The sequence below is a fragment of the Callithrix jacchus genome, chromosome 7 (assembly GCF_049354715.1).
Source record: "Callithrix jacchus isolate 240 chromosome 7, calJac240_pri, whole genome shotgun sequence".
Classification (NCBI taxonomy): Eukaryota; Metazoa; Chordata; class Mammalia; order Primates; family Cebidae; genus Callithrix; species Callithrix jacchus.
Window position 1 is genome coordinate 119,706,925 of NC_133508.1, and position 23,257 is coordinate 119,730,181.

General features: G+C 36.2%; 1 long non-coding RNA gene across 3 annotated transcripts in view; it reads right to left on the bottom strand.

Annotated features, from left to right (window-relative positions):
• Positions 1–23,257, bottom strand: part of LOC108592755 (uncharacterized) — a 378,034-nt gene that overhangs the window by 19,037 nt on the left and 335,740 nt on the right. For 2 of the 3 annotated variants that reach the window (XR_013520537.1, XR_013520536.1), the window contains exon 4: positions 15,410–15,493. The exons of the other annotated variant lie outside the window; for it this stretch is intronic. This is a non-coding gene — a long non-coding RNA (uncharacterized LOC108592755). The remainder of the gene's footprint in view (positions 1–15,409; positions 15,494–23,257) is intronic. 3 annotated transcript variants of the gene reach the window in all.

Below are 23,257 nucleotides of genomic sequence, written 5' to 3' on the forward strand. Positions count from 1 at the left end.
ATAGTGCCAGAGCTATTTCTGACTACAGTTTCTACCGTTATAAAATGTATCAAAAATATTATTCAGATCTGGGATTTGTTATTTCTATTCTCTATTAAGCCAAGTCTCAAAAAGGGTTTCAAGATTACTAAGGAGATAGATGAAGAGGATGTCATAGATTTCAGCAAAGCTTTTAGCAAAGCCTCTCATAAAATTTATACATCCTGTGGGAAAAGTTTGGGGGAATATCAATGAAATGCCAAGCTCTCCAGTCCTATGTCACAGGGCTCTGGGGTATCCAAAATTAGTGTAACTGATTGGAGTCAAGAAAGAGAAAACATGCTTAGCAAATTTGCAGATTTGGTAGACTAGATGTTATGTTAGGTAATTAAATCATAATTTATAATTATCTCTATAGTCTAAAATGAATTTAAAAAGATAAATTTAAATACATATATAGTAAAGTTTTGCATTTTAATGGTGTTTAACTAAGGATGGATGAGCATAGATAATATTAATTCAATGAAAAATTCCTGTGGGTTTAGTTGACTACAAACTTCGTATGAACCCATAGCGTGACATAGCTATTTAAAAGCTAAGACAATTTTAAAGCTGCATTTAACATTAGTATAATGTCTACTTCAAGAAACTAAAGACAAATTCTGCTTTTCTAGGGCTTAGTTAATATTTGGAGTTGCACATTCAGTTTTGACATTTTATCAGTTATGTCACAGTTAAGAATTAGTTACACATTGGAATTGCCAGAATTGTGAAGTGTCACATTAAAACTATTTAAAAGAACTGGGGCCTTTTAGTCTGAAAAAGTGAAGATTGATGGAGGCCAAAACAGCAATCTTCACACATTTATTGATTAATTCACTAAACAAATATATATTCAACAGTTGCAAAGTGACTAAAAATGTGAGAGGTACGGGAGATACAAACATGGACAAGAACTGAAGATACAGTTTAGTGAAGGACAAAGACGCAAGAATGAGTAATTACAATATAGTGAGATGTGTATACTACTATAAAAGCATCAGTAATGGAGCCACTAAACTAAGCTTGATGGGGCATTGGCCCCTAACTTGAGTCTAGAAGAAAGAGTATGTGGTTCCCTAGGCAGAGAGAAAGGTATTCTAAGAAGATAAATAGCAAGTTTAAGGCAAAGAGATATAAACCCTACCTAGCCCTTTATGACCGGACCATTGAAAAAACTTGAGGGAGGAGGAAGAGGGAGTTTGAAAGGAAGGTGGAGATCACATTATTTAACTGAGATAATTCAATTGGGATTTTAAAAAAATGGATCAGAATCCTAAAGGTATTTATTATAGAGAATAAATGGTTAAGAACAATCCAACATTGAAAATAAGAAAAATGAGGGAGCTCTAACTACATTAATAAAAAGATTATGATATTTTGGAAAGAATAGCTATGTTAACAGAACAAAAAGAAGTCCCAGAAACATATTCAAACATAAACGAAAAGATGGTATATGAAAAAAAGAAAATTATATGTGTGTGGAAAAAACCCAGTAATTCAATAAGTGAACAAACGTTTCTGAGATAATTGGTTAAATGTTTGGGAAAAATTAAATTAGGTCTCAATGTTACATGTCCAAATAAATTCCAAATGATTCAACAATTTGAATTTAAAAACATGAAATCTTAAAATAACTAAAAATATACATAAATAACTACTTCAGAGTGAGGAAGTTTTTTCTGAGCATAAATCCAAAAGAACACAAAAGAGAGTGTAAAGGTTTATTTGTACATGTTTGGCTTATTACAAAGAGGGAAGAGGAGGAGAAGTAGAAGAATAGGAGGGAAATAAAAAATCGGTGAGTGATATATGTCCTAGTTTCCATGCCACTACGTTCTTCTGCACTCAAATCTCTTTTTTTTCTGCATTTCTTATTTCAGTAAATTGTGTCTTTATTCATTTAATTACTCAAATCAAATCCATACAAGTCATCCTCGACTATCCCCTTTTTCGTTTTTCCTCATATAATCTGTCAACAAGTGTTGTCCACTATGCCAATGAAAATAGATTCTAAGTCCATTTCCATTTCCGCATTGGCCTCCATATCTCCATTTCTTTCCATTTATCTTGCCATCACCCTGACACAAATGACAATCTCTCAGATTCTGTATTGCTTCCTGAATAATTTTCCTGTTTTCACATCCATTCTGCAGCAGCAACCAGAGTGTTAAAATGCTACAGTCATGTTCGTCATTCACTTACCTAATATTTATTGAGAACCTGCTATGTGCCAGGATTACACTGGGAGTTGCCAAATAAGTCAATAAAACTAAAATTTATGCCTTTGTGGAACTGACATTCTAGTAGAAGAAGAGGGTAAAGGAAGGTAATGAAAACATTAGTCAAGTCATATTTTAGAAGCTAAGAATTGTGGAAAAATATAAAACAGGAAAGGGATGTAGGAACTATGGCCTGTCGTCTTCTGCAGTTGTATGATTGGTGCACTGCATAGAAGCATGGCAGAAGTGATGAAAAGGATTGAAATCCCAGGAAGGTGTTTTTCTGATTCTTCTGTCCAGATGGGGCTCCTTTTTCAAACACATCTGCCCATAGTGAATATCTTTTTCTAATTTACTCAAAAGCACAGTTTATGGGCCATATAGATAGTTTTGTTTTAAGAGGATCGCTGGATGACATGTTAGGAACTGAGTGCAAGAGTGGAAGAAGGGATGTAGTTATGAGATTATTATACATTTCCAGATGGAAAGTTATGATGGCTTGAACAGGACTACAGTGGTAGAGTCTATGAGAAGTGGTCAGATTCTGGATATATTTTGAAGACAGAAAAAAATAGAAAATTTGCTGTTGGATTGCATATGGAAAATTCCAAATCTAATCTCCTTTTTATTGCCAGTAGAGCCATACTGAATCTGAGCCTTCCAACCCTTTAGACATAATCTCCATTCATTCTCCCAGATGCTCACAAAACTTCAAACACATTGCCTTTCTTTTTTACCCTTAAAGCATCCAAGCTCATTCTCAATCCTGGGCCTTGGAATTGGCCCATTTGCTGTTCTGTATCACAAACCTCTTTTATCCCAGATTTTTGTATGGCTTACTCATTCTCATAGTCAAGGAGTCCAAATGTCACCTTGCACAGGGATGCCATCTCTGACAATTCTATGTAAAATATCACTTGCAGATATTCACCACACGTTTTACTGATTCATTATGTATACATAATTCATCACTATTACTAATAAGTCATTGTTTATTTGTGTATTGTCAGTTTTATTGCAATGTAAGATCCATGGAATTAGAACCATTACCTTGACCTAAAATAGCGTCCAAGCAACAGTGACTGTTCAATAAACATTTGTTTCTTTGATTGAATTACCCCAGAGCATTCAGACATTTGCTTTAGAACTCCCATTGTCTTTCATTTATTTGACTAATACCCCAAAATCAAAATTCTGCCCTTTTTGAAAGAACTTTAATGCTAGTAAAGTAGGCTTACATTGCTTAAAGTTATAGAGAAGATGAAAGTTTCTTAGCTTCCTGTACCCCATTCCCTCTAGAGGTGCCTAGGGCATATACCTGTGGATAATGGTAGCTATTCATTTTCAGTTTCCAAATGCTTCACTGTTTACAATTATTGCAGAAATTATCTTATATTGATAATACCCAGTTATGGCAGAGATTATAAGAAATTGGGAATATGAAGATAAAACAAGCTTACGTTAATCAGAGGTGATCATTCAGAATGAAGTATGTTATTTCTAAGTCGATAATATAATATTTTGTTATCACATGCAGAACATCAGTTATGTACATGAAGTGTACATAATTGTCTATTTATAAGTCCTGCCTAGGGGTAGTTTAATTCTATTGCCAAGCTGCTAGAAATTCAATTGATGCAGTGCAAATTAATGGTCAATGCTAATAATACAAAGTTTATGAGATTTAGATCCAGAACAGAGGCTGTTTCAAATAACATTTCAATTATTAGTTCTCCCGATGGTCTTTAATAAAAGAGATAAAAAAGTTATCATTCTAAAGCCCTGGTTAGGTTCAAATTCTCTTAATGTGCCTATATCAAAGATGTTGCAGAGATTTACAGTGTATTTTTATGTGAATATCTCAGTTATTTCAAATTCTTTTGTGTGCTAATTGATATGTAGGAAAGCAATTTCAAATAATAAGCCATTCTTCAGATAACCACAGTAATCACAGTTTGAGTTTATTTCTTTCTACTCTGTCCCCAAAGCAACATAGCTACATTGAGATTCCTAAAATCTTTACCTTAGAAAAAGACCCCTGAGCCAACAGTCGCTAGAAATATGGGGTCAGACTGGTTTTTAGTAAACTCAGAATAAAAGCCACTCAAAATACAGAGTCAAGGTTAACTTTGAAAGATTTCATTTAAACTCCTACAAATACTTAGCAAAGTCAAGGAGATAATAATGTATATTCAACTGTGAAAGCTGAGAAAGATAGGAAAGTGTGACAGACAGAAATGGACTCATTCTGCAATTATCTAAATGCAGTCTTCCTTTCTGGGTGTTTCCACACACCATTCCAGTCTCTAACCCATGTTACTGCAAGCATCTTCTACTTTCTCTCTGCTCGTCTTACCTTCTTGAAATCCATTCTCCTTCCTTAGGCCAAAACAATCAATTGTGTTGAATCATATGAAATTGCCATCTAGACACCATATTCTAAAATAAACTTGTCCTGAAACCAAGGTTTGACTATCCTGGGCTTCCTTCTATATTAGCAGTCACCATATTCTATTGAAATGAAAGATTCACATGCCTCTCTCTCTCACCAGACTCAAATACAGGAGCTGTCTCAAGGGCAGGAGCTGTCCTATTCATGTAGTATCCCAATGCCTAGCAGATTGCCTGGCCTACAATAAATACCCAAAAACATCAGTTTCTTGAACTGATGTAGAATAAGTTTTAATTTTTTAAATTTATTATTTTGTTTTGTCTTTCAAAACTGTGTATTTTTACTTATATATATTACTAATATATATTAAAATTATTATTAAAATACATTGGGCCGGGCACAGTGGCTTATGCCTGTAATCCAGCACTTTTGGAGGCCAAGGCAGGCAGATGGCTTGAGCCCAGGAAGTTGAAACTAGCCTCAACAACATGGGGGAAACCCCAACTCTACAAAAAAAATAGAAAAGGTAGCCAGGCATGACAGTGCCTGCCTGTGGTCCCAGCTACTTGGAAGGCTGAAGTGGGAGGATCACACGAGCCTGAGCCTAGAAAACAGATGCTGCAGTGAGGCAGTGAGGTGTTTTCATGCTGCTGCACTCTAGCTTGGGTGAAAGAGTGAGGCTTGTCTAAAAAAAACAATGAGTTCAAAACTTTGTAATATTTCAAAACTATCCCTCCTTCTTCCAACTCATTTCCAAAGTAGATTCAGTGGAGGATGTTTGTTTTTGTTTCCTTTTCATTTTTATCATTACTCAAAGAGAATAGGGACTTTGTTAAAACTTACGACAGTGAAAATACATGTTACAAAAGGTCTTTTATTCCTAGAATTTAAAGACAGGAGACTTAAAAGATAGGCTTTTGTGTTTACTTATACAATGATAATTTTCTGATTAAGACTGGAGCAGGATAGGCACATCTTGAAAAGGAGGATCTTCTTAATTATTTTTCATGGACTGCCATCCAACCCTAGTCTGGGTGACTTCTATCGCACACCTTCAACTCCCATTGAGTGTGGTATAATATCAGTGCCACCTTTCATGGCGCACTACCCGTTTTTTGTGAGTCCCTAGAGCCAGCTATTGACTTGTAGGTTTCCATAAAGCTCTACAAAGCATCAGCTACTCTTGAACAAAAAGCATTGTACATCCAGTGTCCCTGGAGAATGACTGCATAAACAAAACTCTCCTGGAGATCAGCATGCAATTGAAATACAATTTGCACCTGGTGGCAAAAGTTGCAAAAAGTCAATACTTGATGAGGGAGAACTTTTTAAAATCCTTGAAACAGCAGAGTGGCTCAAGGCTATTTGTTGTATTTGCAATAAAAGTGTAATCCAGTGTAATATGCAGGTAGTTACCAACTAGAGAAAACCAGCTGTGATACTATTGAACAACATCCCTCTCTCCCACCAAATGAGCTGTTAAGAGAACAAATAGAACTGGTAAAGGACTAATAAGAATTTTGAAAACAAAACAAAACAAAAACAAGAAAAGGTTACACATTAGAGTTATACTAGAAGCTGTAACAATTACAGAAATCTTGGTGGTTCTACAGTGTACATTTCAGATACTTAATTCTAGGTTTGGGAGATGCCTGAAGAGGAAAAGCTGTATGCTGAAAGAAACTTTGGTGGGGAAACATTAAACCATACAAAACTTATTTATTTTAAAAAATTGGAAGCAAGCATGTTTGTTAGAAATACTGCATTTTGTGTTTTTATAAACCTTATGTTGCCACCATCTGTAACACACTTATCTGGAATCTAGCTGGTTTAATTTGGAGCTGATGTTAGTTCACTACATGAGTTTTCGCACAAAACACTCTCTTATTTGTAGTTATGGTTTCTGGCTAATATATTATTATTCCACACAAAATAATAGAAAAGATATATTGTCCCTTAAAACCTCCAGCACTTTCAGAAATAGGGTTTATTCAATGAGAGTCTGAAAGAATTGGAAATGAGTAGACAGTTGAAAGAATAAAGAAAACCTACAGTCTTAAATTCATGTTAAATTTTTAACATTTAGTTAAGAGAGATTCAAAAATTAAAAAACAAATTTGCTACTTCCTCTGATGCTTAAAATTTCTGTTTCTAAATAAAATCTCAAGGCAATGAAGACACTTTTTTTTTGTCATTGAGAATACACAGCAGAGTCCCTTTAATCAGTTAAATTGGAAATTGTTTTTGTCTTAGCTAATTGATCATTGGCTAATATCTTCTTTAAATCTGGCTTGTTTTTAAAAAGTCTGTAAGATTTACTAAAATAAAAAATTCAACATAGAACTAACTTCTGGAATTGGAACATTCTTTGGTCCAGAAAATAATCAAAGAAGGTTCAAGATATAGAAGTCTCATAATCTGAATATAGCTTCTCTGACAAAGGTAGAACAGGAGGGAAGAAGAGTTGATTTGGAGATATAGAAAATAAGCTCAATGAGGACATACTGAGTTTGAGATTTGAGGGGATTTTCAAGTGTAAATATCTTGAAGGTATTTGCAATATGAACCTAGAAGTGAGCATAGAAAGCAGAAGCGACAATCTGAGTTCCACTTATTAGAACAGACATACAAGTTAGAACCCTGAAAAGAAAAGAGCTCTCTCTGTTGGATAGAGGTGTACGTGAAGGAAAGAAAAGCAAGATAATTAAGGCCTAGTCTTACAGAACATGCACAATTAAAAGATGCAAAGAGAAAATAAAAATATAAGAAATTTTAGAGAGAGAAAAACTGATGGCTGCTCTGAAAACCATTCATAAAAATATTTCAAGGAAAGAGGCCATTGTCAGCATCTAAAGGAGAAATCAGTGGGATGAAGAGAGAAAACAATTCGAATAAATTAGAAGTTGTTAATAATTCTCAAGAATCTTTGAGTAAAATAGTGGGCATTTCCCCTTCTTTCAAACAAAAAATGGCTGAATAGATGTCATGAATTTGTTAACAGCAGATGTCTTCTGTAGAAAAGCTACAGAGAGGAAAAAAATGTCACTTGTTATAATTTCTGCTTTTTCTTGTTAAAATAAGTGCATTTTTTGACATTTGTTGGTAAATTATTTGTAATGTAAGTCTTATCTTTACTGGTTTTACTTTAAAAGACAAGCATAACTATCTGGTTCAAATGTCATTTGAAACTAAGATACAACTTTTAAAGGATTTTTTATTTAAACAAATGAAAGTAAGTGATAAAATTGGTATCACTAGCACATAGACATAATTTTATGAAATGAATTTCTCCAGTATTTGAAAGGAGTAATTTAACATTTTGTGTGAAAAAGTAGTGAACAGGTTGTTGAATTTATATTTAAAAAATATTAAAGAAGTCTTAGTTTTAGATAATATGGCTAAACTACTTAAAATGAGACCAAGGGATGACATTTGATAGAAGAAACATATTTTCTTCTAAAAATGTCAATTTTCCATCAGCTTCTTTTCATGTCATATTGGCTTTTATATCTTTGTTAATAATTCTTAACTCATGAAAAGTACCTGATACTAACATTGTTAAAACTCTAGCTTTAAAAAGAAATAAGACATCTTAACATTAGTTCTGGTTCTTTGAGACTAAAAGATGCAGTGGAAATGATTTTCTTCAAATCTCCCTTCTATATATTTTTCTCCCTTCTATTCATTTTTTCAAAGAAACCATAAGTAATCCATATTTAAGTTAGTGTGTATCCCTTTATAATGTAGTTTAGTATGTATGCCTCATTCTAATATTTTAAATTTTGAAAGCCCTGAGCTTGTTCTTCCAGTATAATGTTCTGCAAAAGTATCAATAATTTTCAAAGAACTACTCAGAAATTGGGTTTTATGTTAATTGATGCAAACTTCAATCATTCCACTTGACTACAGGCCCCTTGAGAAATGCTGTATCTTTCATTTATATATGCTCAAAGGCATACCCAATGCTTGGGTGGAATATAATAAGGGATCAATTAATTGTTGCTGAGCACATCAATGGATCACACACACACCGATATATGGGAGGTGTTTGTGTGTGTGTGTATATATCTATATCTTATGAATATTATGGCTATAACTCAGTGTTATATGAAGATTTTAATAAATGTTAATTCAAACTAGTTAAACAATCTAATTTAAAAGTGTCACATATCACCACTTTCCCTTCTTAACTCTCAAACCAAATCTTCCTACTTTTTTCCACAACACAATATACTTTCATAGTTTAATTCTCAATCATTATTTTGTTTATTCAAATGATATTCTACTTAGTTTATTCAATTCGCCATATCTGGAGCAATTTGTAAATAGTGACCATAACCTTTATTGAACTCTGAAGATAAGCCAGTGCCCAAGTACAGTAAAGCATGAATAAGGGATTAGCCAGAGAATCAGAGACTTCCACTGGCATCTCTGATCTGCTAGGAAGTAGGTTTTATCCCATTGATCCTCAGTCTCTTCAACTGCACACATGAGATTCTACAAGTTCTTCTCAACTCCATTGTTAAAACAAGATTGAAGATATTTATGGTAAAAACAGTAACTTCTCAGTAGAAACTTTGTCCATAAGCTTAGTAAAAACTGAACTTAATTACACCCTATCCATATTTTACAAGCCCAGACTTTTACTTTGTTCCTTAAGTGGAAATGTTTTGGATGCAATATCTTCTGAAAGATTCTTAATAATTTAGCCAGCATGTATTTGATAAATGACTTAAGTTTCTAATATTAATTATGGCCAGAGGCAATGTTATGGATAATTGTTTCAGATTTCAAAACAAATCAAATAATATGTAACCTCCAAATGGGTTTATCTTTTCAAAAAGAATAAATGACTTTGTAAAGTTCTATTTGTTTGCTTGTCTTGGAATGCATAGATTTATATTTGTTTTTGTCTTTATAAATAAAGGTCTTATAATACAAGTTAGCATCACGTTCAGAAACAACTGTAAGTATCAAATAGCTGTCTATCACTTTCAACTTTCTTAAATATGCTTTTGCACTTATTAACTCATTTCATTTTCTGAAAAAGTCACAAGAAGTAAATAGAATGAATATTAATTTTGTTGTTTGTGTGATGGTGAGAAGGAGACATAGTGCATATGAATAATCACTCTCATCAAAGCAGGGTTGGGCGTGGTGGCTTATGCCTGTAATCCCAGCACTTTGGGAGGCTGAGGTGGGCAGATCACGAGATCAGGAGATCATGGACCATCCTGGCCAACATGGTGAAACCCTGTCTCCACTAAAATATAAAAAAATTAGCGGTGTGTGGTGGCACTTGCCTATAGTCTCAGCTACTCAGGAGGCTGAGGCAGGGGAATCACTTGAAGCGGGAGGCGGAGGTTGCAGTGAACCGAGATCATGCCACTGCACTCCAGCCTGGTGACAGAGCAAGACTCCATTTCGAAAAAAAAAGCAGGGAGGGGGCATTTTTAGATCTGCAGACCTCCAGTCTTGGGTCCTCAGCACGAATTCCAGCTGAAATTAGCCTGGGTTTTAGAATCAATTTTCTTGCAGAAGTGGTGCGTGGACAAAGAGAAGAACATAAAAGTTGATGAACATGAGACCTTTGGGGGAATTTCCACAAACAAGGCAAGTCCAATAGTTATCAAAGAGGCACCAAACGTTATTATGCCAGGGACGTGAATATATGAAGCTACTCATTTGTACACACACAAGAAAAATCTGGAAATTTTCGTGGTACAACACTGGTGGACTGGATATTTGTATGTGACAAATCTGTCTTCAAATAATGGTTTCTCCATAAGAGATGTACTTTCTCTTTTGTATAGCTATAAAAATACTATTATCCTTATATTTAAGGATATATCACTGTGCACTTTAAAATATGTTAGGAGGCTCTAATGTTAAGTGTTCTTATTATCTCTGCCCCCAACACAAAATACAAACAAAAAAACCAGGGGACAGTTTCAGAGGGGAGGAATATATTTAGTACCTTGATTATGGTGATGCTATCATGGCTCCAAACTCATCAAAATATTTCATTAAATATGTGCAACTTGTCATCTATAAATCATACTTTAATAAAACTTTAAAAAGAAAACTACTGGTATAAAATTTTTCAGAAGAAAATATCAGACATGTTTATCCAGAGTATTCTTTGCTTTGCTCTACAAAAATAATATAACCAGTTTAACCAAAGTTGACAGCAGCACAGTGGGCCTTGGCTATCAACAATTTTCGAGTTGGCTATTGAATCAGTTCCTGGAGGTTGCTTATGTAAAGCTCATTGCAACAGCAGCCCATGAACTTTACACCTCATTGTGCAAAAGCCTATTTGGAAATGTTAAGCCTCTGGCAAGGACATAGGATCTATAAATCATCCTTGCATGGTTTAGAAATTCTTGTACATGAACAGAACCAATAACAACACTGCGTGCCATATTTTCAGCATTGAGACTATACTCCAGGTCCAGCTCCTTCAGAGACCAACATTTAAGTTTCTATCAAATAAAATAGAATGTTGAGAGTTTCAACAATTTTACTGTGAAAATGTCTGGGATGAAAAATGAGCAATTAACATTATCAAATTTAGAAAAGAAATTATGACCTAATAGTATTTTCCTTTTTTATCACTGTGATCAATAGAATTGGCTTTTCAATGTTTATAAATGTCCATGTTACGTGTTGTGACAAATATCTGTCTTTCATATATCACCACCTGTAGAGGTGAAAAACGAACACGGACTTTGGCACATGCTGGTGTTTTGATCATGACTTTATGCCACCATTTATTCAGGAGAGATTTGCTGGGTGCTTACTATTAGTCAGGCACTGTTCCAGCTATCAAAACTGCAAGGATAAACACCCAGACACTGTTTAGTGGAGAAGGTAAGACATTAAACCAAATAATCCCACAAATTTATAATTGAAATATGTGTAATGATTTGAGGTATGGTCCACTATAAGGAGGCCCTAGATAGACACAATTTGGGATGATGGGACAGAGGCAGGGGCTGCCAGATATGTTTCAGAATGTCCACTAACGTTTGAATTCACAATCAGTGAGAAATAATTTTTAGTATAAATATGTTCAAAATACTGCATGGGAAATAGTTTTACTAAATAAAGTATATACACACACACACACATATATATATACACATACACACATATATACATTTATACATATACATAAAATATATTTATATCTTCTTCCCTAAATTTGCCAGTGCCAGGTAGAGAGTGGTGATCTTTAGTCCTAAGGGGTATCAGGAAAGGTCCCTGTGAGGAAGAAACATTTGAACTGACAGACCCTAAGGCATGGATGGTAAGTAGAACCTAAAGAAGGAAGGGAGAAGAATATTCCAAATATATGAAGTTTTGGATTGGAAAATTCTAAATGTGCAGAACCACTCATTGTCTTCCAGAGGCAGAGTGAAGGCTGGTCCTGGACACTTAGGGTGCTAGAGGGCAGAGCCAATAGAAAATGGACTGCAAAGGCCCATGTGACTCCATCATCCAGGGCTTGTCATACCTTACGCTGACCCACCTGACTTCTCTGATCCTCAGTTTCTGCATATGGATACTAAGACTATAATTTCTCCAAGGGAGGTTTGGAGAGCTAACCTGAGAAATAATGCAAGCATAAGACTAGTTATAGAACCTTGGCTGACTCTTTCTCTTTATAACTTTTTCTTTCTTACTGTAACTCACCTGACCACCTATGAAAGTTTTTGTATGGTTTTGTGAGAGATGTTTTCCACTCGCTTTAATTTTCCCCCAACTTAGGGAGTGACATTTAAAGATATCTACTCCTTTGTACTTTATTTGCCTGGTGTATTACTGTATTAAATTTAATCTGAAGAACAATTTTGCCAGTAGGCATCTATATATCTTGTGATTATTTCTCAGTTCTCTACTTTCTCTCAGAAAATATCTCATTCACTATTAACACAAGACCCAAATGTTTCCCTTCTTTTTCTATCATATGGAGACTTTTAAATGCATTCTCTTCCAAGGGTTATTTGGGAGACTACCTTCAAATGCTTTCTTTCTATGGTTTTAACCTAGAACAGGATCATACTGGGGGGGAAATTGCCTTTCCTCGTAGCCTGGCCTCCTCCCCTCAACTGCTCGCCACCCCAGAGACAACTTCTGTCTAGTGCTCCGACATGCTGATATTGAGTGAGTAAGTCGGCCTGGGAGTGGCAGCACCGGGCCAGAACTCTCAGTGATGAATGTCAGCACAGCGGCCGCAGTCTTTCTGCCAGACGGGAGGCTAACAGGCAAACGGCAGGGAGTTCACAAGCTTGGAGGGGCTTGTTAGACAGAGTTCAAAATTCTGGTGAACATCTCTCTGCCACTCCACAGAACAGCTGCAGCCTCAACAGTGGGAGTCTTCACACTGATTTTTCAAAAAGCTCCCCCTCAAGAATGTAGTGTCATAGTACACTGTTAAATGCCCTGAATTATAGTATATTGTTATCTATCACACTCTACCCTCACCATTGGTTGAAAAGTTGCTAATTTGGACAGAGATGATTTCCCTTATTAGAATGGGTTTTCTCTCATTCTCTCTTTTCTGAGAATTTATCACTTTCTGCTGGCAGAATTTCTGTGTGTGACTCAAATACAGTCCTTGCTGCAGCCCAATTTAGGTATTAGCCACTTTAAATTATTTCATACTAAGAAGTAAGTGATTTCTTGAGAAAACAGATTCACAAAATTCAGTTTCTATGCAAGTGATCTACTTGTAAAAGTATTTCATTCATTTAATATTAAGATTTTCTTATTCAACCATTAAGTTTTGAGGACCTACCAGTGTCTGTTGTGGGCACTGGTGCTAAAACCATGAACAAGACAAAGTCCTTGCCTTTATATAGCTTGCATTCTGCTAGAGACAAACCATAAGTCTGCAAATAAACAAGACAAATAATTTCAGGTAGTAAGAGATGCTATAAATTAAAATAAAAGCAAAATATATGCTATAGTATAAATGTGTCCCCAAAATTCATGTGTTGGAAACTTGATCCCCAGTGAGACAGTGTTAGGAGGTAAGGCCTATTGGGAGGTGTTTGGGTCATAAGGGCTCTGCCCTAATGAATAGATTGATGCCATCATAGAAAGAGCTTGAGAGAGTGGGTTTGTACTCTTAGCCATCTGCTTCTCACCAAGCGCTGAGATTGCAAAGATGTCTTCAGCAGATGCTGGCACATTAATCTTGGACTTTGCAGCCTCCAGAACTGTGAGAAAGTAAATTTTCATTTATTATAAATTACGTACTCCCAGGTATTCTGTTATAGCAGCATAAAGCAGACTGAGTCAAGAGAGAAGCCCTGGAGGGCAAGTGGACAGGGAAGCTGTTTCTGATAGGGTAGTCAGGGAGAGGCCAAGAGACTGAGCTCTGAAGGCAAGGATGTTCCAGTGGCACATACAAGTTTGGGATATTTGAAGGATTAACATGAGGAATGTACATGTGAGAATGGGTGGAGGTCAGTTGTGGTAGCTCACACCTGTAATCCCAGCACTTTGGGAGACTGAGGCTGATGGATCACTTGAGGTCATGAGTCTAAGACCAGCCTGGCCAACACAGTGAAACCGTTCCTCTGCCAAAAATACAAAAAATTAGCAGGGCACAGTGGCACACACCTGTAATCCCAGGTACTCAGGAGGCTGAGGCACGAGAATTGCTTGAACGCAGGGAACGGAGTTTGCAGTAGGCTGAGATCATGCCACTGCACTCCAGCCTGGGTGACAGAGAGATCCTATCCAAAAACAAAAACAAAAAACGAATGGGTGCAGGCCTGACACCAAAGAAACATTTGTTGATTTTTTTCTCATAATGTTCATGCTAGCTATGGCTATGGAAGGGTGAAGAGGATTCTAGGCACAAAGACAGCAAATATAAGCTTATAAGCCATAGTACAAGTTGGGTTCTCCAGGAAACAGATTCTGAGAAAGAAATTAGTATACAAAAATTGCATTCGTGAGTACTATTAAGACCAATGCTTGTAGAAGAGAGGAGAAGGAGGCAGGTTTGGGCAGAGGGAAAAGTCAGTCCTCAATGGGAAATTCAGCTGACCTTGAAGGGAGCTTTAAAGGTGCAATGAACCTTCAGAGCTGTTGTGCATTAGGGGAAGAGGGCTATTTCCTCCTGTAGATCAGTCATTTGATGTAGGTGACCCAATAAAGAGAATGTGACCCTTTTGGACAAGGCAGCTCTCTTCAGCCTATGCAATTCATTAAGAGCCAAGCACTGAGAAATAATTCTCCATGGACCTCTCACCTTTCTGGATGAGCAGAGGCAGTTTGTTTCTAAGTCCTTCAGGATTTGAACAGTACAACACAGGGTCTACCCAGAGGACAAAGCAATTAAGTATCATTTTGGGAACGCCTAGATTACTTTTGATCAGACATTCAAATTTGACTTATGCAAACTGAGATTTTGTTTCCTTCCTTGGTATAATAATGGGAAGATTTTGAGGTGCTAGATACGAACCATGTAAAAATGTGTTAATTCAATTAAACAAATATTTTTTGGAATGCTTGCATGTCTTTTTTCTCAAAGAGCTTAAAAACAACTAGAAGAAGCAGATACAGAGAGCAAACTCACTATAATCTATAATGCAAGATTAAGTGAAAGCAGATGAAATAGTAAATAACAACTTAGTATTTCAAAATGCAAGGCACAGAATATATCTTTAAATGAAAGGTAGTATAATTAAATAGAGAAAATGTTAAATGCAGAAGACATACTTTAAGTAGAGTTTTGATGCATTTCAATGGGGGATACCTTTTAAGCTGAGTTCAACAGGTGAGTCGGCCTGAAGGCATAGAATAATTGATGGTCAGTAGGCTGGATGGCTGGAGAGAAAGGCTGTAGAGGGATATATTGAGAAGGAGGATGGAAAAGATAATTAATACTTGGAATATTGCAGGCTTTGAATCCCCTTCTAAAACCTTCAGACTTGACTTTTTTTTGAGACTTGTGTCTCAAAATGTGGCTCATATGATGCCTGCACTCGACCTCGTGGGATGCTTGTTAAAAATCCAGACCCCCATTCTCCATTTTATACTTTCTGAATTAGAATTTTTGGGGCTAGTTCTCTGACGTCTGTAGTTTTTGCAAGCTCCCTACTACAGTTAGAAGATCTCTGCTCTAGACAATGAGAAATCACAGAAAACTCCATTCTCTGCCTCTATAACACTACAGCATTTGCATGAGATTCCAGGAATTAGGGTCCCAAAGCGTTTCATTTGAAACAATAATTTAGCAGTTTCATATACTCCTCCTCCATTTGCCCATTTCCATTAAGGTAGAATATCACAAGACCTTTCTCCTCTTGCCAAAAAATTGCTTACTTTTATGATTCGCTCAGAGACTGTCAGTCCTATAGTTACTATTCTTAGTGGAGCATTTTCCAGTCTCCCAATCATAAGAATTATTTTACAGTAGAATAAAAGCAGCATCCTCAGGGCCTTGGGAGACTGTTTTCTGAGTTACAGTCATAGCAGGGAGTTTATGTTTTTGTTTGTGATCTGTAAATTTTCTCCCAAATCTCTGATAGGTTTCAGATCCCTTAGCATCCAGTGTAATCTTTTATTTTTCACTTACAAGTAGGCCCAACAATTTAAAATTTTTTCCAAGGAACTCTTTTTCCTCATTTCAGTCATAAGTACTTGTTTTTCACCTGCTTCATTTTAGAAAGCTTTTGTTAATATTTTCTTTTATCTTGGTCTTCTTTTCTTTAGGATAAGAAAGGTTGTACATGCGAACAGAGAAGTGATGAATTTTATAAAGCAAATCAGATTCCTCACCATTCTCATTTATTAGCAGTAGAATTATCATAGTAGTAAAGGAAATTTTGTAAATAACAGCGCCTCTCTTTCCTCCATTTTCCTCCCCCAAATTATATCTGTTTTTATACCTATTCTCATATTTTGTTTCCCCAAATTTCTTCTATAGGAGCAGAAGAAATGAATACTCTTCTTTGGCAAATGTCAAACATGGATACTAATGTGATTAAGGAATTTTCCCCAAAGCCACGCAATAAAGGGTTGGGTGAAAGAAAAAAGTCACATTTTCTCTGGCTGTTAAGGTGTGGGGAGATCAAAACTAACAAGTGATTCTTTGCAGCCTGTCCTCTGTCAGCACAAGGATGTTCCATCTGTGCCACCTCCGCGATGCAAAATCAGGAAAAGGGAGGTCGGAAGTGGGAGTAAAAGATTCTAAATATGGATAAAAAAAAATTTGAGAAGAAATTGGTTGGAATTTGTTTTGGAAATTTATAATAGAGAAGAAACTGATTTTCCATCAATTGTGGGATATGGATGGAGGGAAACAGTATTTTAGAAGCAAGGCTGTGAGCTATATCTCCTTTTTATAGTGTGTCAAAATGCCATTAAAACACTTCGAAAAATGTGGTTAGTGGAGCTGTATGTATATGATAGTAATTCTGCTCTGAGACTGGGCCACACGGACTTCTGAATTCATAGTTGTTTCAAGTAAAGTCAACAAGCCAAGTTTAAGCAAACAGGCTTTGCTTGTTATGAAGTGAGGGAGTGTCTGCATCAATATCCCTAGAAGAGGGAGAGAATTGGTTCATCACTGATACATGAGGAATGAGTTTTCTCAAAGAAAGCTGTGGTAGTATAGGCCCAGAATACGATGCAAGAACCAAAGCCACCTGGACAAGCCAGTTGTACTGGAGGTAGTGAGGATGAGACCCAAGAAGTGGAGGGTGCAGTCACCAACACTATTAACAGTAGCAGTATGGACTGTCTACCTGAGAGATGAGACTCTCCTAGGCATAGAGTAAGAAGGAAGTGTTGTGGCAAGCTGGTGAGAAGTGAGCAGGTCAGGATTCTAGCTGTTATATTGTTAGAAAGTTAACCCTAGTGATTGGTTCTGTTGCCACAGTAGACACTCATTACAAGCAGTTGATTGCAGTTTCCCAAGCGTTATCTATGATGTAACATGATAGCCATCATATAATTTATGATATACATGATATGTAGCAATCTATACTGACAAATAAACTTCTGTGTTTTTCTGGCGTCCTTCCGCTAGCATTATTTCCCTGTCCCCTTTCATAGTCAAATTTCTAGGAGGTAGTCTCTATGGTGTTGTCTCTACCTCTTTCCCTCACCCCTATACCTAAACCCACCAAGTGTTTTTGTCACCAGGCACCATGTGAATATGTTCACCTCTTTTTGTCTCTATCACAATTTTCTCTGATGTGGTCTACTGTAGAGCTTCAGATTGCTTTTTTGGTAAATAAGTTATGTGCCCATACAGGGTCATTACAGGGAGAAAAATAGTAGTGTCTGGAGAATGTAAGTGCCTGTTCCCTTTCTGGTTGTGTGTGTCACTGTAAAATCATGAAAATGTAATTCTAGCTTTATATGTCAGTCTTGCAAGCTTGATTAATATGGACCTGTCCTTGAGAGGTCTACCATTCTTAGCATATTGAAGGAAAAAAGGAAAAGATTTCTAAGTTTGAAGGATTGAGGATGTGACCCAGGAATATGGTGATGTCACTGAGACACTATTAAAAGAAGAATTTGCTGGCAACTACTCAGGGCAATGCTGTCTATTTGTTTTCTGTTTTAAGTTTTATAGTTGCCACGGTCTCTTCCTCCTCTTATTTTACTTATTTGACCAGGTAATTTTGCATTATAGGTGCTCAAATCACTTAATTGCTTTCCTGTATTTACTTCAAAAAGCTTCTGAAAATCACTTCTTTCTTTAGAAAGATAATGGATTGAATTTCAGTAGTAGTAAGGTGTTATTACACAGGATCTGTGACATACTTAATAGCTTTGAATTTTCCCATATCTGATTTGGTGATGCTGATAATTGACTGAGTTCCAGTGAAAACCGTATCTTTATCTGAGCTTAATATTCCTTAATATTGTGAAGGAAGCTATCATTTGTAATGGCTGTTATTTCTATCAAGTCTTAAAGATTTTCAAATCAATATGGAGATATCCATCAACCATCATCACAACAATGTCCAGGAAGCTTTTTGTCACTGTTATGAATGACTAAGGTTTTCTATAAATGTGTGTGTGTGTTCATGTGTGTGTATATTTCCCTCACTTAACATCTTTAAGTTTTTGAAAACTTTGTCCCTCAATAAAAGTCCATTAAAGTTTTTTAATGAAAAAAAATTTGTGGAGATGAGGTCTCAGCATCCTGCCCAGGTTGGTCTCCCATTCCTGGCCTCAACTGATCCTCCTGCCTTAGCCTTCCAAAGTTCTGGGATTACAGGCATGAGCCATTGAGTTCTGCCCACTATTAAATTCTTAAAAAATTGCTCATTTAATGAGGAAACCTATGGTACATTTCATTTTTGCACAAAATGTTCAATTTTTACAGGCAGAAAATATGTCAATTGAGCAATTAAAAAAAACTAAAAAATTGAAAGTACATAGGGACAGTTAATTATAATTTTTCTTTTTTCTACAATATTTTAATCACAAACATTTCAACTTTGTGGGGCCCATACTTAGGCATTGCAAAATAAAATTGCACCACATATAAATATGTTTAGGTAAAACTAAAAATGAGACTATGTATGAGAAAACTTTGAAACTTTAAAACAGCACACACATAATAACTAAATTAACTATAAATAGATTAAGCAACATAATATGAGTTCATCCAAAGATAATACATTACTCAAATGTATTTTCCTTTAACTGAAAATTGCTTTCTGGTAAATTGGTAAATGGGTCTTTGCCTAACCTCACAATGTCAAATTATCACCTTTTATAACATGTTTATTCTGTGTGTATGTGTGAAATAAGAAAGCATCTGTATATAAGTGATATTTTATAGTTAAGATCAAGCTAAAACATGAGGAAGCCATAACATATTTGAAAGATAAAAATTGTACTTATCTTCAAATGAATCAGATTGCCTGGCAATATGGAAGAAACTTTGCAGACTTCTATTAAAATAAAATAAAAATTTAATGTGCCTAGTTTAGGTCCGTGTGTATCCTGTAGATGAACTCAGCAATAAAAATATCTTGGAGTCCTCCAATTAATATGACTAGCTGTACCCATACAAAGCTTTCCAGCAGTAGATTAACCTCACAATTATGCTAAAAATATTGTGAGACAGTTGAGTGACTTTTTTTTGTGGCAAAAGAATTCCATTATTAAATATATTAACAGAAGGAATGGACAAAAGAGAAAGTCATTATTAGAACAACACAGCCATAATTGCCACAGCCTAGTGAATAATAAAGGCAGTAGGCAGCAGGTGAAACTTTAGGGAGAAACAAGATATTTACAATGCAGTACATCTGTATATCTCCCCAAATTTGCTAGACACTATGTTAGTTTTCAGATATAACCACAAATTATTTCATACTGCTCCCTCCAGAAATTGGAGCTAAATATTCTTTTTTTTTGAAAGAGAAAAAAAAGAAAGAAAAGAAAAAAGAGAGAGAGAAAGAAAAAGAATGAAAGAGAGAAAGAAACAGAAAGAGGGAGAGAGAATGGGAATCTTCCTCTATTGCCCAGGCTAGAATGCAGTCTAAAAATAGGTATTGCAAACCTCTTTTATGCCAATAAATTTGCTTAACAATGAAGACAAGAAGTAATAAGGGAGGAAAATAACAAACAAGCAGCCAACCACTATTTCATTTAAACCTGTGAAATGCTATGCAATTGCTGAGGAGTGATTTACTTCCAATTATGTAGTCACTTTTAGAACAGGTGTGATGTGATACTGAGAAAAATGTATGTTTTGTGGATTTGGGGTGGAGAGTTCTGTAAATGTTAATTAAGTTTACTTGTTCCAGGTCTGAGATCAAGTCCTGGATATCCTTGTTAATTTTCTGTCTTGTTGATCTGTCTAATATTGACAATGTGATGTTAAAGTCTCCCACTATTATTGTGTAGGAGTCTAAGTCTCTTTGTAAGTCATTAAGAACTTGCCTTATGTATCTGGGTGCTCCTGTATTGGGTACGTATATATTTAGGATCGTTAGCTCTTCTTGTTGAATTGATCCTTTTACCATTATGTAATGTCCTTCTTTGTCTCTTTTGGTCTTTGTTGCTTTAAAGTCTATTTTATCAGAGACGAGAATTGCAACTCCTACTTCTTTTTTTTTTTTTTTTCCCCCTCTCCATTTGGTGGGTAAATCTTCCTCCATCCCTTTGTTTTGAGTCTTTTTGTATCCTTGCATGTGAGATGGGTCTGGATACAAGATACCGATGGGTTTTGGCTTTTTATCCAATTTGCCTGTCTGTGTCTTTTGATTGGGGCATTTAGTCCATTTAAATTTAGGATTAATATTGATATATGTGAGTTTGATACTACCATTTAATGCTAGCTGGCTGTTTTGCCCATTTGTTGATGTAGATTCTTCATTATGGTGATGCTCTTAACCTTTTGGTATGTTTTTGGAATGGCTGATACTGGTTGTTCCTTTCTATATGTAATGCTTCTTTAAGAAGCTCTTGTAAAGCAGGCCTGGTGGTGATGAAATCTCTGAGTACTTGCTTGTTTGCAAAATATTTTATTTTTTCTTCACATATGAAGCTTAGTTTGGCTGGATATGAAATTCTGGGTTGAAAGTTCTTTTCTTTAAGGATGTTGAATATTGGCCTGCACTCTCTTCTGGCTTACAGGGGTTCTGCTGAGAGATCTGCTGTGAGTCTGATAGGCTTCCCTTTGTGAGTAACCTGACCTTTTTCTCTGGCTGCCCTTAGTATTTTATCCTTCATTTCAACCCTGGTGATCCTAATGATTATGTGCCTTGGGGTTGCTCTTCTTGAGGAATATCTTTGTGGTGTTCTCTGTATTACCTGAAGATGAGTATTGACCTGCCTTGCTAGGTTGGGAATGTTTTCCTGGATAATATCCTGAAGAATATTTTCCAGCTTGGATTCATTCTCTTCGTCATATTCAGGTACACCTATCAAATGTAGATTAGGTCTTTTCACATAGTCCTATATTTCTTGGAGACTTTGCTCATTCCTTTTTACCCTTTTTTCTCTAACCTTGTCTTTTCGTTTTATTTCATTAAGTTGGTCTTCGACCTCTGATATCCTTTCTTCTGCTTGATCATTTCAGCTGTTAAAACTTGTGCATACTTTGTGAAGTTCTCATATTGTGTTTTTCAGCTCCATTAATTCACTTATATTCCTCTCTAAATTGTCTATTCTCGTTAGCATTTCGTCAAACCTTTTTTCAAGATTCTTAGTTTCTTTGCATTGGGTTAGAACATGTTCTTTTAGTTCACAGAAGTTTCATATTATCCACCTTCTGAAGGCTGATATTGTCAATTCATCACACTCATTCTCCATCAGCCCTTGTTGCGTTGCTGATGAGGAGCTGCGATCCCTTGTAGGAGGAGAGACATTCTGATTTCAGGTGTTTTCCGCCTTTTTGTGTGGGTTTCTTCCCATCTTTGTGGATTTATCCACCTGTCATCTTTGTGCTGACTTTCAGATTGGGTCTCTGAGTGAATGTCCAACTTGTTGGAGATGATGTGTTTTCTGTTTCTTAGTTTTCCTTCAGCAGATGTCCCTCCCTGGGTTCAGCTGTGCTTGCTGTGAAACTCTCAATCCTCAGTGCTTCCAATTGCTGTTTTTTTTGTGGGGGAGTTTCCCCTGCAGCAACCCACTGTGCCAGCTCAAACAGCAGTGTTTAGATTCATGGCGCTTTTCTGCCTGGGAATCTCTTGGTCTGGCTCCCTGTTTCAGTCCCCTTTTCAATCAGCTGAATGGGCAGCTCTGCCTTCCCAGAGCTCCAAATGCCAACGAAAAGTGCCCCCAGTCCTACATACTTCGTACCGAGAACTGCCACGCCAGGGCGCCAGCCAAAAGAGTCATGCTGGTGACCCACGGGGCTCCTTTGGTGGGAATCTCCTGTTCTGTGGGCAACAAAAATTTGTCTAGAAGTGTGGCATCTACTCATCCCCTGCACTTTCACTGGGAGCCACAATCCTTAGCTGCTGCTAGTAGGCCATCTTGGATCTCTCTCTCCAGTGGCTTTTAAAAATATTTTTCCGTAAGTTATTGGGGTACAGATGGTATTTGATTACATGAGTAAGCTCTTTAGTGGTGATTTGTGAGATTTTGGTGCACCCATCACTGAAGCAGTATACATTGCACCATACTTGTAGTGTTTTATCCCTCACCCCCCTCCCATTCTCTCCCCAAGTCCCCAAAGTCCATTGTATCATTCCTATGCCTTTACCTCCTCATAGCTTAACTCCCGCATATCAGAGAGAATATACAATATTTGTTTTTCCAGTCCTGCATTACTTCACTTAGAATAATAGTCTCCAATCTCATCCAGGTTGCCGCAAATGCTGTTAATTCATTCCTTTTTATGGCTGAGTAGTATTTCATCATATACATATATATGTGTGTATATATGTGTATATATGTATATATGTGTGTGTATATATATATATATATGATGGTTTTTGTCTTTAGTACTGTTTATGTGATGAGTTACAAATATATATACATATATATATGTATATGTATATATATATTTAAAGGTTGTTCATTTTTTGCCATCTCAATTTGTATAAGCTTCTTGTGGATTCTAGATATTAGACCTTTCCCAGATGAATAGGCTGCAAAATTTTTCTCCCATTCTGTAGGTTAT